This window comes from Sarcophilus harrisii, chromosome 2 (assembly GCF_902635505.1).
Source record: "Sarcophilus harrisii chromosome 2, mSarHar1.11, whole genome shotgun sequence".
Lineage (NCBI taxonomy): Eukaryota > Metazoa > Chordata > Mammalia > Dasyuromorphia > Dasyuridae > Sarcophilus > Sarcophilus harrisii.
In genome coordinates this window covers 462,332,997-462,347,704 of record NC_045427.1, presented here as the reverse complement: position 1 = coordinate 462,347,704, position 14,708 = coordinate 462,332,997, and positions in this window count along the sequence as shown.

Sequence of the window (14,708 nt, the reverse complement as noted above, 5' to 3'; positions counted from 1 at the left end):
AGAGTAAGTGTTCAAATTCTTTTGCCAAACCCAGAACACTACCAGGGATTATTGGGGTATTTTTCTCTTCCACAGGGGAGTGAGATATAGTGAGGAGAGTAGGATAATTCCTAGATTGCAACCTTGAGGGACTGGGAGGATGATATTACTGTCTATGGTAATTGGAAAGGTGGGAGGGGAAGATTTGGGGGAAAGACAATGAGTTTTATTTTGGACATATTAAGTTTAAGATGTCTACTGGACATCTGGTTTGAGATGTCTGAAGGTAGTTAGAGGTGTGAATTTGGAGATCAGCAGAGAAATTGGGTCAGAAAAGGTAGGTTTGAGAATTATAAATAGACATGGTTATTAAATCCATAGTAGCTGATGAGATCACCAAGTGGAGAAGAAGAGAAGAGAAGGGGACCCAGAAGAGAATCCCAAGGGATATCCAGGAATAGACAATAAAAAATTAGCAAAGGGGACAGAGAAGGAACAGTCAGGTAGGAGGAGAATGAAGATGAAAATAAGTGAAAGAATTTGAATGACAGAAAGAGGGACAATCTGTGGAGGAGACCTAATATAATGGGATCACTTAAAAAGTAGAGGGGTTAGGCTTGGCAAGGAGTAAGGCCATTTCATTGTTTGAGATGGATGGGAAGAAAAAGTGACAGAAGGCATCTGAGTGATGAGTAATGAGCAAGAATGGAAAATAGGAAGCTCTTGGTGAGTAGCCTTATTTCTCCCTCTCCTCCCTATCCCCCCCTTCTCCCCTCCCCCCCAATAAAGTAGAAGGCAAATCTCAGTAGGGAGGATGGGGGTGAGTGACCTATGTAATGTTTGAAGAAAATGAAAAGTTTTGAAAGACTCACTATGGAAAGTAAGCCATTTTGAAATTTTTGAAAAATATTAAGGAAATAATATTTTCCTGAACCTGAAATTTATCAGACTTTTCCTTTTAGAAAAGTGAATAGGGAAAAAAGGCCTACAATTCCAATAGACTTATGATGGAGAGAACCATTTGCACCCAGAGAGAAGACTCTGGGGATTGAATGTAATTTACAACATAGTATTTTTCACCTTTTGTTGTTGTTGTTTGCTTGCTTTTTGTTTTCTTTTCCATTTTTTCCCTTTTTGATCTGACTTTTCTTATGTAGCATGGATAAATGTGGAAATATATATAAAACAAAAAGAGAGAAATGAAAAAAAGACCTAGTTCCCCGAAAACGAATCAAGGTGGGATAACTAAGCTTACTTCTTCCCTTTTCAACTCCCTAAAATGATTGATGCCCTGACCCTTCTGTAGGCAGTGTCTTCTTGTTCATTTAGAGTAATGATATTGATTATAAACAGGAATAAAGTCCTTTTGATCTTTGAGGTGAGTGAACAAGGAGGTAATCCAGTAGTAACATGTTAACCTTAAACTGTATTTTCATATATAATGATCTTTTCTTTATTCAAAATTCCTATAAATATTACCTCATATCATCTTGGGGTAGGGAGATAATCTGAGAACCCCAGGGTGCTATGCCTATCTGTACATTTCCCTTTTAGATTTTTAATGCTTGGGTTTAGAACAATGCTAAAAAAATAATTTTTTTTCCTGGTAGATTTGTGCCTAAAACACATTACAATATTTAATATTTGTTTTTTTCCCCTTAAACATGTTTTAGACACCATTCCAGACTCTGGAGATAAAAAGACCAAAATCTGGAAAGTTTCTGTTCTTTGGAAGGATGCAAAATGGTCTCAGATAAATACATACAAACTATATATAAAATAACTGGATATTGTGTAGTGCAGTGCAATAGAAAGAAAACTGAATTTGTTGTCAGAGACTTTAGGTTCCAATCTAGGGCAACCCTTATCTGCAAGGGTTAAGTCTAGATGTCTCTAAATTTAAGATGTTAAAGTGGATAGAGCATTAGACTTGAAATCAGGAAGACTCATCTTCCTGAGTTAAAATCCAGCCTCAAACCACTAGCTGTGTGATCCTGGGCAAGTCACTTAACCCTATCTGCCTCAATTTTTTCATCTATAAAATGATCTAGAGAAGGAAAGAAAAAAACCACTCCAGGATCTTTGCAAGAAAACCCTAAATGGGGTCATGAAGAATATATATAATTGTAATGACCAACTAACAATAGAAAATAATTTTAAGAAAGAAAAAAACAAAATACAAAGCTCGTTCCATATAATATCTCATTCTTTAGCTCTCAACTTGCCCTTCTGTAAATTGAGGGAGCTAATTTAGATGATCTTTAAAGAGCCTTCCAGTTCCAGCTACTAATCTAAAGCTAACTATTAGACATCTATGGACAAAATGAGTAGAGAGCTGTGTTTGGAATAATGTAGATCTGAGTTCAAATTTCACTTCAGATACTATTTGTGTGACTAAAGTCATTCAACTTTTGTCTGCTTCTATTTCCCCATCTGTAAATGGAGAGGAAAAATAGCTAAATGTTATTGTTGTTAAAATTTTCATTCCAGTAAACAAACGTATTAATAACCTGCTACAAGAAAGACTCTCTGCTAAACATTTGCTTTGTGGAGTTGAAAGAAGGAAAAACTAAAGATTCAGAATAGAGTGAGCTGAGTCCAGTTTTGGCTCCCTGTAAAAGGAAGGCAGTGAGAGGAATTTGGTATTTCTTCATCTAATCAGAAAGGAGAGGAGACCAAGAAAGATGCAGTCAATCAGACTTGAGTTAGCAGCAGAGTAGTGAATTTAGAAGTGATAATCTTATTGGGGAAGAGGCATCTTGTCATGTGGAGCTGAAACCAGGCGAAGCAGCAGATGCAAAGTTGACTAAGTCTCAGAGAAGGGAAATAATTTATTTAAGTAAATGCTATAGTCAGGTTTCAACTCTAATTCTTCTGTATAATAAATATTTAATTATTGATCAATTGATTCTCACTTCAAGACCAAGCAGGGGAGATAGGACACAGACCAAATAAGAAAATACAAATTTGAATCAAACCCTAGAATTCCAAAAAAAAAAAAAAAACCAAAAAAAACCAGATCAAATAGGTGCAATTTTTTATATGGGTATAGCTTGTTTTATGCAGTAGCCAGGGTCCTGAAAAAAAATTATATTATAAATGTATCTGTTAAATTCACCATCTAAAGTAACCTTGCAAGAAATTGTTTTGTAAGAGAAGAATCAATTTGAATTGTGAAAAATAAATCCCCTTCTAATTTATATGTAATGGATCTTTTACTTTTTGGTTTATCAGTCTATTCAGAACCATAATTTAAACCTCCACCAATCCATCTCTAGGTCAGACCACACTAGGTGATGCTTAAGTTCCAAAGCAAAAGGAATTTGCCCCTATCACTCCATGACTGGACTATTGTAATAACTTTGAGGCTGGCCTTTCTGTCTCTTTCCATTCTAGTCTATCTTCTATTCAGCTTTCAAAGTGATCTCCTTAAAGCATAAAACTATGTCACTACTTGGTCCTTTAATGGCTCCCTGTTACTTCTAGGATCAAATATAAAATCCTCTTTGGCTATTAAAGCCCTTCATAACCTTAGAGTCTATTCAGACATCAAAGATGCCAAAGTGATCCACTGTATTGGGGCCATCACCAGTCATTTTGACTTTTGTCCTGCCACTGGGCTTTGATGATGAAGGGAAGAGTTTGAGAACTTTGTACAACTTTGCCTCACTTAAATCCAATTCATGAGCAGTCAAAACATCAGTCCATAATGTCACGAATTCTCTTCAAACAACAATTATTAGACTATGGGTTCCTTGAGAGAAAGGACAGTAATTTTTTGTATTTTTCTTTTACTCCATTACTAACCACTATGCCTGGCACATATTAGGTGCTTTAAAAATGTTTCTCCCTCCCCCCATCCCCCCTGACAATTTGGCAATAACCACAACATAATAGAAAGCACAATCATTTCCAATTGCTGACACCATTTAGGAGTTTAGTGTCCAAAGCTGTTTTACTTAGCAACTTCCTGTCTAATCTTAGCAAAGCAGGTTAGAGAGTAATAATGAACAGTCTATTCACACAGCTTTTACAGTAATCCTTATTGTTTTTATTGCCTTCATGTCCAGGCCAATAGTATTTACTTTCTCTCAATGTATCTCTCTCTGTTTTTTAAAACTTTTTTTTGTTTTTGTTTTTGTTTTCTTTTTTTTTTTTAAATTAAAGCTTTTTATTTTCAAAATATATTCATGGATAATTTTTCAACATTAATCCTTGCAATGTCCATCAATTGGAGAATGGTTGGGTAAATTGTGGTATATGAATGTTATGGAATATTATTGTTCTGTAAGAAATGACCAATAGGATGAATATAGAGAGGCTTGGAGAGAATTACATGAACTGATGCTAAGTGAAATGAGCAGAACCAAGAGATCATTATATACGTCAACAATGATACTGTATGAAGACGTAATCTGATGGAAGTGGGTTTCTTTGACAAAGAGACCTAATTCAGTTTCAATTGATCAATGATGGACAGAAGCAGCTACACCCAAAGAAAAAACACTGGGAAATGAATGTAAACTGTTTGCATTTTTGTTTTTCTTCCCGGGTTATTTTTACCTTCTGAATCCAATTCTCCCTGTGCAACAAGAAAACTGTTTGGATCTGCACACATACATTGTATCTAGGATATACTACGACATTATCAACATATATAGGACTGCTTGCCATCTAGGGGAGGGGGTGGAGGGTGGGAGGGAAAAATCGGAACAGAAGTGAGTGCAGGGGATAATGTTGTAAAAAAATTACCCTGGCATGGGTTCTGTCAATAAAAAGTTACTATAATAAAAACAAAACAAAACAAAACAAAACAAAACAAAAACACATTAATCCTTGCAAAACTTTGTGCTCCAGTTTTCCCTCTCCTCCCCCCACTCTCTCCTCTAGATAGTAATATCCAGGATATGTTAAACATGGTACAAATATATGTTAAATCCAATATAGGCATACATATTTAAATAATTATCTTTCTGCACAAGAAAGATCAAATCTAACAGGAAAAAAATGGGAAAGAAAATAAAATGCAAACAAACAACAAAAACAATGAAAATACTATGTTGTGAACCACACTCAGTTCCCACAGCCCTCTCGCTGGGTGTAGATGGCTCTCTTCATCATAAGACCATTGGAACTCATTATTGAAGAGAGCCACGTACATCAGAATTGATTATCAAACAATCTTGTTGCTGACATGTACAATGATCTCCTGTGTACCTCTTTTTTTTCCCTCACTCCCATTATTGCTATTGCCAGAATCTCTGCATCAGTGTCCCTGACCTTTTATTCAGATTTGCTCATGTTCTTTACTCAGTGCATTTTAAAAATTCCAGGGTTTCAAAATCTCTCTATTTATGGTGATGTCACTAAACATAAAGCCTTCTTGATCTCTTCTAGGAAATAATTCAAGAAATGTCCATGAAGTTCTGAGTAAGGTTCTCTTAGCCCTAAGGACTGTGGAAAATGGAATCCACAAACACATCCCTATTGATGTGTTCAAAGTCTGAATCCCATTTTCTTAAGGTAATGCTTACCTAACTTTAATGCAAAACAACATTGTTGAGCAGATATCTAGTGATTGAAACCTAATTTGTTGTAAATCTATATTACAGGAAGTATTACTTTAGTTCTATTTTAATTTGTATAGCAATCAAACCCCTTTTCCTTCCTCAAGAATTTCATACATATGTAATATGCATAATAAAAAATGTAATATTTCAAAAGTTTTGTTTTTATTGTTGGGAGTAGGGCTCTTTCCACTTGCTCAGGTCATGACCTTTGATAGATGCAAAACCAACAATTTTCCCTAGTGGGCAGCTTTCAGATGATTGTTTTCTCCAAACATTCCTAGATTGTTCTTTGAAAATCAGACACACAATCCTTTGTAAGGTCCATATTGAAAGTCATACTAACTTGGTATGATCTTCCAGAATTTGGTCCTCCAATGGTATAATCTCCATGAACTGAGGACCAAAGTCATGATGAGGAATTGGAGAAGGACTTTAATCAAGATAATATGTAATGAATATCTAATATATTAAGTTCAGAGAAGTAGCTGAACTAAATTAGTAAAAGAAGTTTCCTCCTTGGCTAGCTCTCTGCATTAATAAATGGTATGACCTATTTATTATGCCTTTGTAACACACACACACACACACACACACACACACATATATATATATTATGCCTATGTAACACACATGTATATGTGTATGCATATATATTATAGCTATTTGTGGATATATTGTATATATATGTTTGTTTTGTGTGTAACTAAGAGGCATGCTACACATAAACTTTTTATTATTTATTTATTTATGCTATTATATTATTTTCACTAAATGGAACCTTTATTAAATAAATCAAAATATGATTTATTGAATGTTTTCAGAAACCTATTTGATGAATGAAATAAGATATTTGTGTTTAATAATTTACACCTATTTAATCTGTTTCTTGATAAATCTAATCTATGTATATTTGTGAATACTTATACAAATGGATATGTGACACCTACATAATAGTATGCTAATATTTCTCAAAATTGTATCCTTGGTTGAAAATGATATTGTATTTGAGTGATATCTCAATCAATCAATCAGTATTTATTTAGTGTCTATTTTATGTCAGATAAGGTGCTAAGTACAGGATATTCTGATATAAAGAACGAAATAATCTCTATTAGGATGCAAGTAGGTTACATTCTAATAGGGAACACATTAAGTACATATAAGAAATACAGCATAAATATAAAATGAATAAATACAAATATGTACAAAGTGAGCAAATACTAGCTAATTTGGGAAGGAGGGAACTAGCGTTTAGGGGAGTCAGGAAGGTTTCATGAAAAAGATTGCTGTTGAACTGCATCTTAAAGGAAGAGAAAGATTCTGTGGTAGAGTCACCACATTGCAGACATGTGGGGCCACTGAGATGGGAGATGGAGTATTCCTATGTGAGGAACAGAGTTTGCCTCAATCTAGAGTTCAGGAGGGGCTGCAATATTCAATGAATCTGTTAAGTTAGATTGGAGCCAGTTTGTTTGGGTTTTAAAAGCTATAGAGAAGAATTTATCTTATAGGCAATAAGAAAATTATTTGAGTTGATTAAGGAGATTTGTGGTCAGCTGTGTGTTTAAGGACAATTACATGGATGGGAGTAAGGTTGAATGTGAGAATAGGGCAAATACACAGACATCTAAATGGAGGATCAGTTTAAACTATAAATTTAGGATACTTTTGCTTATGAAATGCTAGCACGCCCCCATGTGGTTCTAAAACATAAAACATACTTTTTTTTTTTTTAAAGTATTATTGGCAACATAATGATGATTCTATTTCCACAGAATCATTTTTATTTTATTTTTATGGAATCAGGAACTTTCCCTCAAATAACTATAAAGAAAACAGTTATAGTCTTCTGCAGAAAAAATGGCAATGGTGCCATTAGAATTTATTAATAATTGTGCTAACTTTTTTGTATCAATTTCACTTCTTATTAATATGCCTTTCCTTTTTTCTTGGTCTAAACTATTTCCTCGTAATCCCACCAAATTCCTGTATCTATCACTTAAAGCCTCTTTTTTTCATGAATGGTCAATTCAGGTATTATCTCCTCAACTAGTCAAATTCTAGAGAAAATACATCCTGGGGTTGGCATCAAAGCTATAATAAAAGTAGTTTATTTATTAGTTTTACTAAAACCAGAATTTTCTTTCGAATGTCTAAGAAGCAGATGATATCACCCATGAAAAAATTTGTTCAGTTTAGAAAATGAGCCAAATCTAATGAGATGAAATTTAGGACTTCTAGTCAACATGGTTGACCAAAGGAGAGGGAGGTTGCCGGACTCCCCTACATCTACACCAGCAAATTACAGAATTTCATGCCAGACAAAATAATAATAAAAAAAATACAATGAGAAACTACATAAGTAGTGTATTTCACCTCAGAATTGTCCCTCCCTGCCCAAAAAAAAGACAGTTGAAATCCCCAAAGACAATAAGAAAAGGATCTCTCCAGCAAAGGAAGTATCAGCACCACAAGATGGGGCGGATCCATGTAGTTTGTCAGATTCTTTACCTATCAGGGGACGTCACTGATCAAGATGCTGACTGGAACTCAGACTGGGACAGTCCTGGTCCAAGGGCTCTGAGGTTTCCTAATATTCTTTTCTGGAACACCAGAGAGGACTCTGAAGATCTAGTGCTCACTCTCTATTTCTTTTTTTTTTTTTTTCTTCTGCTTTTCTTTCTTTTTTAATTTTATTTTTTTATTATAGCTTTTTATATACAAAACAAATGCATGGGTAATTTTTCAACATTGACTCTTGTAAAACCTTCTGTTCCAGCTTTCCTCCCCTCTTCCCTCCACCCCCTCCCCAGATGGCAGGTAGTCCCATACATGTTAAATATGTTAAAGTATATGTTAAATACATTATATGATACATATTTATACAGTTATCTTTTTGCACAGAAAAGATTGGATTTAGAAAGAAGGTAAAAATAACCTGAGAAGAAAAAAACAAAAATGCAAGCAAACAGTAACAGAAAGAGTGGAAATGTTATGTTGCAGTCCATACTCATTTCCTAGTGTTCTTTCTCTGGGTGCTGGGTGCTGGGGTAAAGCTGGTTCTACATTACAAATCAATTGGAACTGATTTGGATCCTCTCATTGTTGAAGAGAGCCATGTCTATCAGAATTGATCATCATGTAGGATTGTTGTTGAAGTGTATAGCTCACTCTCTATTTCAAAGAATAAGAATAAAAGTGGGGAGGAGACTTGAGGAGGTGGAGGTCAGTATAAGAACAAAAGGAACAAGAGTGAGATTAAGCAGGTCAGACCCAGTACTCAGAAGTGTAGGAGGGGATAGAAGTGTAGGATGGCTCTGATACAATGCTTTAATTTGGGAACTAAAGCTAGGTAGATGAATAAATCAAAGAAAATATTAATTAGTATCAAACATTATTGCAAATCATATGCCATGACGACTGTAAATAGAGACCTAAAGGAAAAAAATGGATTTTCTATAAGCGCTGCAAGAATACCTGAAGGAAATAAAAGATAAAAAAAAAAAAAAAAAGAAATATCTCTTTAGAAAAGAATAAGTAGGTCAAAAAAAATAATGGCCAATCTATCCAAAAAATAGATTTTTTTGACAACAAGAATAGACCAAATAGAAATCAACGACAACATAAGACAACAATAAATACTAGACTAAGATAAAAATCAAAAGATTTTTTAAAACTCTCAAAAATGTAAAATATCTCATATAAAGAAACAACTGATCTACGAAACTGATTAAGGAGAGATAATTTAAGAATCACTGGACTTCTTGAAAAACACAATTTTGAAAACACCTAGACATTATATTTCAAGAAATTTAAAAAGCAAATTGCCTATATCAGAGCCAGAGAACAAAGTAAAAATGAAACGAATTACTTGTATGACTTTACTTTTGATCCTTTATCTCTTATCATTTCTTCTGGTTCTTCTTTAGAGTTCGTCATTAGTTATGCTGCACTCTGCCCACATCCTCCATTTATTTCTTCATTGCCCACTGTGTGATATTCATCTTCAGCTTTTCAGAGTCAGTGCTATTCCATGTCTAACTGACATATAGCAACACCAATAACACATTAACATTGAAAAGATGGGCCTCATTTAAGGAATCTTGAAGTCAATAATACAATTAAAGTAATTCCAATTCTCAAATAATTTACATTCTATAAATGGATGAATAAAGCATTTATTAAACCCTTACAATATTCAAATCTTTGTGGTAAACATTGGGTATATAAACAGAAAAGTAATATCTACCCTGCCCTCAAAAAGCTCATATTCTAATGGAGACGAAACTGTAGTTAATAGATTCAGCAGTAAAGGAGATGTTAATGTTTCTTCTTTAATGTCATTTCCACTGATAAAATGATACCAGTTTCTTATGTTAAATGTTTTCATGGCATCAAGGACAATGGTAACAAAAATTTTCTTTTCTGGGTTTTTCAAGTAACTGTGACTATGACACCATAGGAGCAGTTGCTAGATTGCTTTTTCTTCATACACATTCAAGTGTATATGGATTTTTGGGCACTTAGGTAGCACAGTGGATAGAACACTGGCCCTGGAGTCAGCAAGACCTTTGTTCAAATCCAATCTCAGACACTTAACATGTACTAGCTGTGCGATCCTGGGCAAGTCATTTCACCTGAATTTCCATACCAAAAAAAAAAAAAAAAAAAAAAAAAGGAAAAAATATGTATGGAATAAATATGAGCAGGAAAATTAAAAAAAATGCAAGGTAATGAAGGAAGGAAGGTACAATCGGTTGAGGGGTAAGGAAGAGCAGAAAATGTTTTGTGTAGGTGGTACTTAAATGAAGAACTTCTCTAATGTGAAAGTGAAAAATTCATCTTCCACATAGGAAGTTCAGTGCAAAAATGAGACAAGACAGTGTGAGAAACAGAAAAAGGGCTAGTATGGTTAGATTGTACAATGCAGGAAGTAGAATAATGAGAGGCCAGAAAAATAAATTGGGGTCAAGTTGTGAAAAACTTTAAAGGAAAAACAGAAGAATTTATATTTTATCCTAGAGGCAACTGGAATTCATTGAATAGAGAAGTGACATCAGCTCTTAAATAAAGGAAAATAAATTCAAGTAACATTTTTATTCAATATTACAGCAAGATTTTTATATACTTTAGTGGTTTTGATACTGGGGCTTTTGAACATAGGTTTAAAAAAATCCATAAAAAGTTTATATGTTAAAGAAATGTAAACAAGAAAACAACAAACATCTAGATGTTTGAGGCTCTTGCACTCAAAGAATGGTTTTTGGTGGCTGTAATTAGTGCTTTAGATGAAACATGTAACTTTGTGTTTATCAGCTAAAATTCTGAAGTTCTTCTGCTCATTCATCCCCATACAATTCACATAAATGTATAAAGGTTGTTTTTTAAAAACATATTTGAAAAAAGAAAATTTATCCCCTTGAAACCCATAACAAGACAAAAGTTCAAATTCACAATTGTGTTTTGCCATTTTTACTGATCAGGGCCATTAGTGGAAAATAGTGATTATATGAAGATCTCTTTAGCAATCTTGTATAGGATACATTGAAATGGAGAGAACAGGTAAATGTATTAGAATCTACTGTACCAGTCCTGGTGAAGTGCCTACTCTGTTACGTTCTGGGGATATAAAGATCAAAAACTGACATGGTCCCAAATGTTTAAGGTCTGTACTATCAAGATGTATAAAGGAAGGCTTCCTAGAGAAGGTGGCATTTCAGTGATCCTTTAAACATTAGGTTGAAATTTACTAAGCAAAGAAGAAAAAAACCCGATTTTCTAGGTGTAGGGAATAGTTGGAGAAAAAGCTTGAAGAGAGAATCCAGACACATTAATAGCATAGAACACACAGTTTAGGGGCAAGGTACAATGTATATAAGAGGGAGAAAAACATGATTGAAATCTGGGTATGCAGGCTGCTGCCAGACTGATGGACCTTTAATGTTAGCTGGAAATGTGAACTTTATTTGGAAATCAAGAGTGTGGTACTGAAAACTTTTAAGCAGAGAAGAAACCTGACCAGACTGATGTGTAAGTCATTAAAATTTATGTTCAGTGCCCCAGTCTCTTTGTTTTGTAGCTATTTCCTCTACTCCATTGATATTTTCTCCTTGGGGACCCAGAGTTTTCCTTCTCTTTCTCTAGAAAATTTTCTCTCAAGACTTGTTTGAAAGGCATTCAGAGTAACTGTAATCTCTGGAGGAGAGATCTTAGTGAAACAGATGTTACATTTATTTAACAAGTGGGCCCCTGAAGTCTCTAAAAATGCTAGCTCTGGAGCCCTTGGTTACTTTTCCTGTTTTGAGTAATCAGTTATACAAATCATGGCTCAAAGTCTTTTCTAAGTATAACTGTTGGTAAGCAGACCGTGAAAGAAATGTCAATTTAATATTAAAAGCAGTTAATTAAGACATGAAAGCTGTGAAAATTGTAAGAGGAAATCAAATTATAGAGTCACTTTAGTGCATATATATATCTCTATCTCTTTTTCTATCACTATCTCTATCTATCTGTCATCCCATTATCTTTAGAGGTGGTTGAAAGTGAGAAGAAATCTCTTGGGGAAAACTTATGGTGGTTGGGAAACTGTCCTTCATTTTATAGGCAGATGGAATGAGGAAATTGTCATTCTTTATGGAAGGTTTATAGTATCAACCATGCTACTTACCTACTTGGGGGAGGCTGAAATCTCCTGAAGCTCAGCAGACATCAGGATTCTACAAGGACTTTTGGAGTCACCATGATACTACTCTCCTATGCATTCCCCTTCCACTCTGACTCTAACCCACAGCTTGCTTCTTTGTTTCCACTCTTGGTAGCTCAGGAACATCACAGCATTTTTCTTGACATGCTTACTTATCAATTTTACCTGTTGCTTTACCAAGTAATTCTACCCTCCCTCTTTTTATTTTTTCAAATTTCTTGCCTGTTTTTATACCCAAGAGGGAATCCAATGATTTAGACTTTTGTGAACACAAAACTTTTTTTGGAATGTTTCCTTTAAAAATAGGTAATCCCTATCCATACTGATTGAATTAATGAAAAAGGATATAAAAACAATGAAATTTTAAACATTAATTTAAAAAAATGTTGGGTTCCAAATTCTCTTTTCTTCCAGCCCTTCCCCCACTCATTGAGAAGGCAAGCAATATGACCGTTATACATGTGAAATCATGCAAAACATATTTCCATATTAGCCATGTTGCTAAAAAAAAAGTGAAAGGAAATAAAGTAAAAAATAAGTATTCTTTAATCTGCACTAAGAATTTATCAATTCTCTTTCTGAAGATGAAAAAGCACTTATTAAATTCTGATCACGTTACAAGCATTGTGTACATGCTGGGATACAAATACTAAAGTGAGATAGTCCTTATTTTCAAGAAGCTCATGCTCTAATATGAGGAGGGGAAGAGCAATAAAACATAGCTTTATTATATGATATCATATCTTTGTATGGAAGATAGAAAGTGATTGAAAGTCACTTAGAGCTTAGTATAATATAATAGATATGGTACTGATCTTGGAGTCAGGGAAACCTGAATTGAAATATTGGCTCTGTTAATACAAAACAAATTCAAGATTATGGGGAGAGTTGTAATGCTGAAGAGACTGAGCAAGACAGAGATCAGAGACCAATTCAATAACTTATTAAATGGAGAGAAATACTGGGACCAATGCATCCATGTTGATCCCAAGGCGAGAGGAGACTATCATCTCAAAGAGTCTAGCCCCCAGTTATGGAATAACAAGAACAATGACATTACTGATATTCTAATGACATCTGAAATGGATAAACCTTTATCTCGTCAAACATTAAGGAATGTCCTTAATAAAACCTTTATCTCAAACTTTAAAAGGGGACGGTTATAATCTAAGGCAGAGGAACGAAATAGGATAATTGGAGGAACTGGTCACCCCATTAAAAGGAAACTTTGGCATAACAGTGAGTAGAGGGAGTCAGTATAAATTGGAAGGAGAAAGAAAAATTTCATGTAGGAAGCAGCCTTTGAACTGAGCCTTGAAAGAAGGTAGGAGATTCCAACCTCCCCCCAAAAGAGTGACAATTTCCCTCACTCCATCAGCCCTTATAATGGGGGACAGTTTCCCAAGCACCATCCATCACACATCCATAAGTTTCCCCCAAGAGATTTCTTTTCACCTTCAACCACTTCTAAGGGTGATGGGATGATATTTACACATTAGACAACGACTCCACAATTTGATTTCCTCTTAAATTTTCTCAGCTTTCCTCTCTTAACTTTCTTAAATATCAGATCGGTGCCTCTTTCGTGGCCTGCTAATGGCTATAGTAAGAAGAGATTCTCAGCTATGATTTGTATAACTGATTACTCAAAGATGTGTCTTCTGCTTAGAGGTAAAAAGGGAGTGAAAGGCAGGGAGAGTGGAAGTGGAAATTCCCGGCCGAGTAAGGACACACTGGCAATTTTGGCAGGAAACTGAGTACTTGAATCATCTCTGATATTTATGTAGCATTTTAAGATTTATAAAGCGCTTTACCTACTATCTAATATAATCTTTATAACAAGTTAGTGTGGTAGCAATTATACAGATTAATGCCCCCATTTTACAGATGAGGAAAATGAGGTCCTGAGGGCACAACCGGCTTTCTGGAAATTTCATAGCTTCTTATTTTCCACCAGTTACACATATGGACCTTCTTTGGCTTCCCCTCCCCCCCAAGCTATCCAGACTTCTTTGGGCTTCTCCCGATGAATCTGCGCCTTTTTGGCTTTTCTTGGACGTCGCCGTCCTCCCTTCCAGCGCGCATGCCCCCCCCCTCCCCCCCCGCGCGGGCTACTTTTCGCTGGGCGGGCCCTGGGGAAACAAAAATCCCGACGGGAAGAGTTTCCGCGCTCGGGGAGGATACAAATAAGGAAAAACAAACTGCGCGTGGTTCCGGGGGGAAAGGGCCGGGACAGGGGTTGCGCAATTCCTTCCTTCGTCAGGCGTTTACCAGCAGGAGTAACTCGACCTTACACTAGGCAAGGCGTTTAACCTCCCAGGTTTTCAGTTTGTAAAAACAAAGCAAAACAAAAACGCGGGTTGGTTAGAGGGCCTCTGACAGCACTTCCAGAGCTAAAACTAAAAATCGCACCAGCTCAAGTAGATGCCTTTTTGACACCGCAGCCTCGCCTCCCA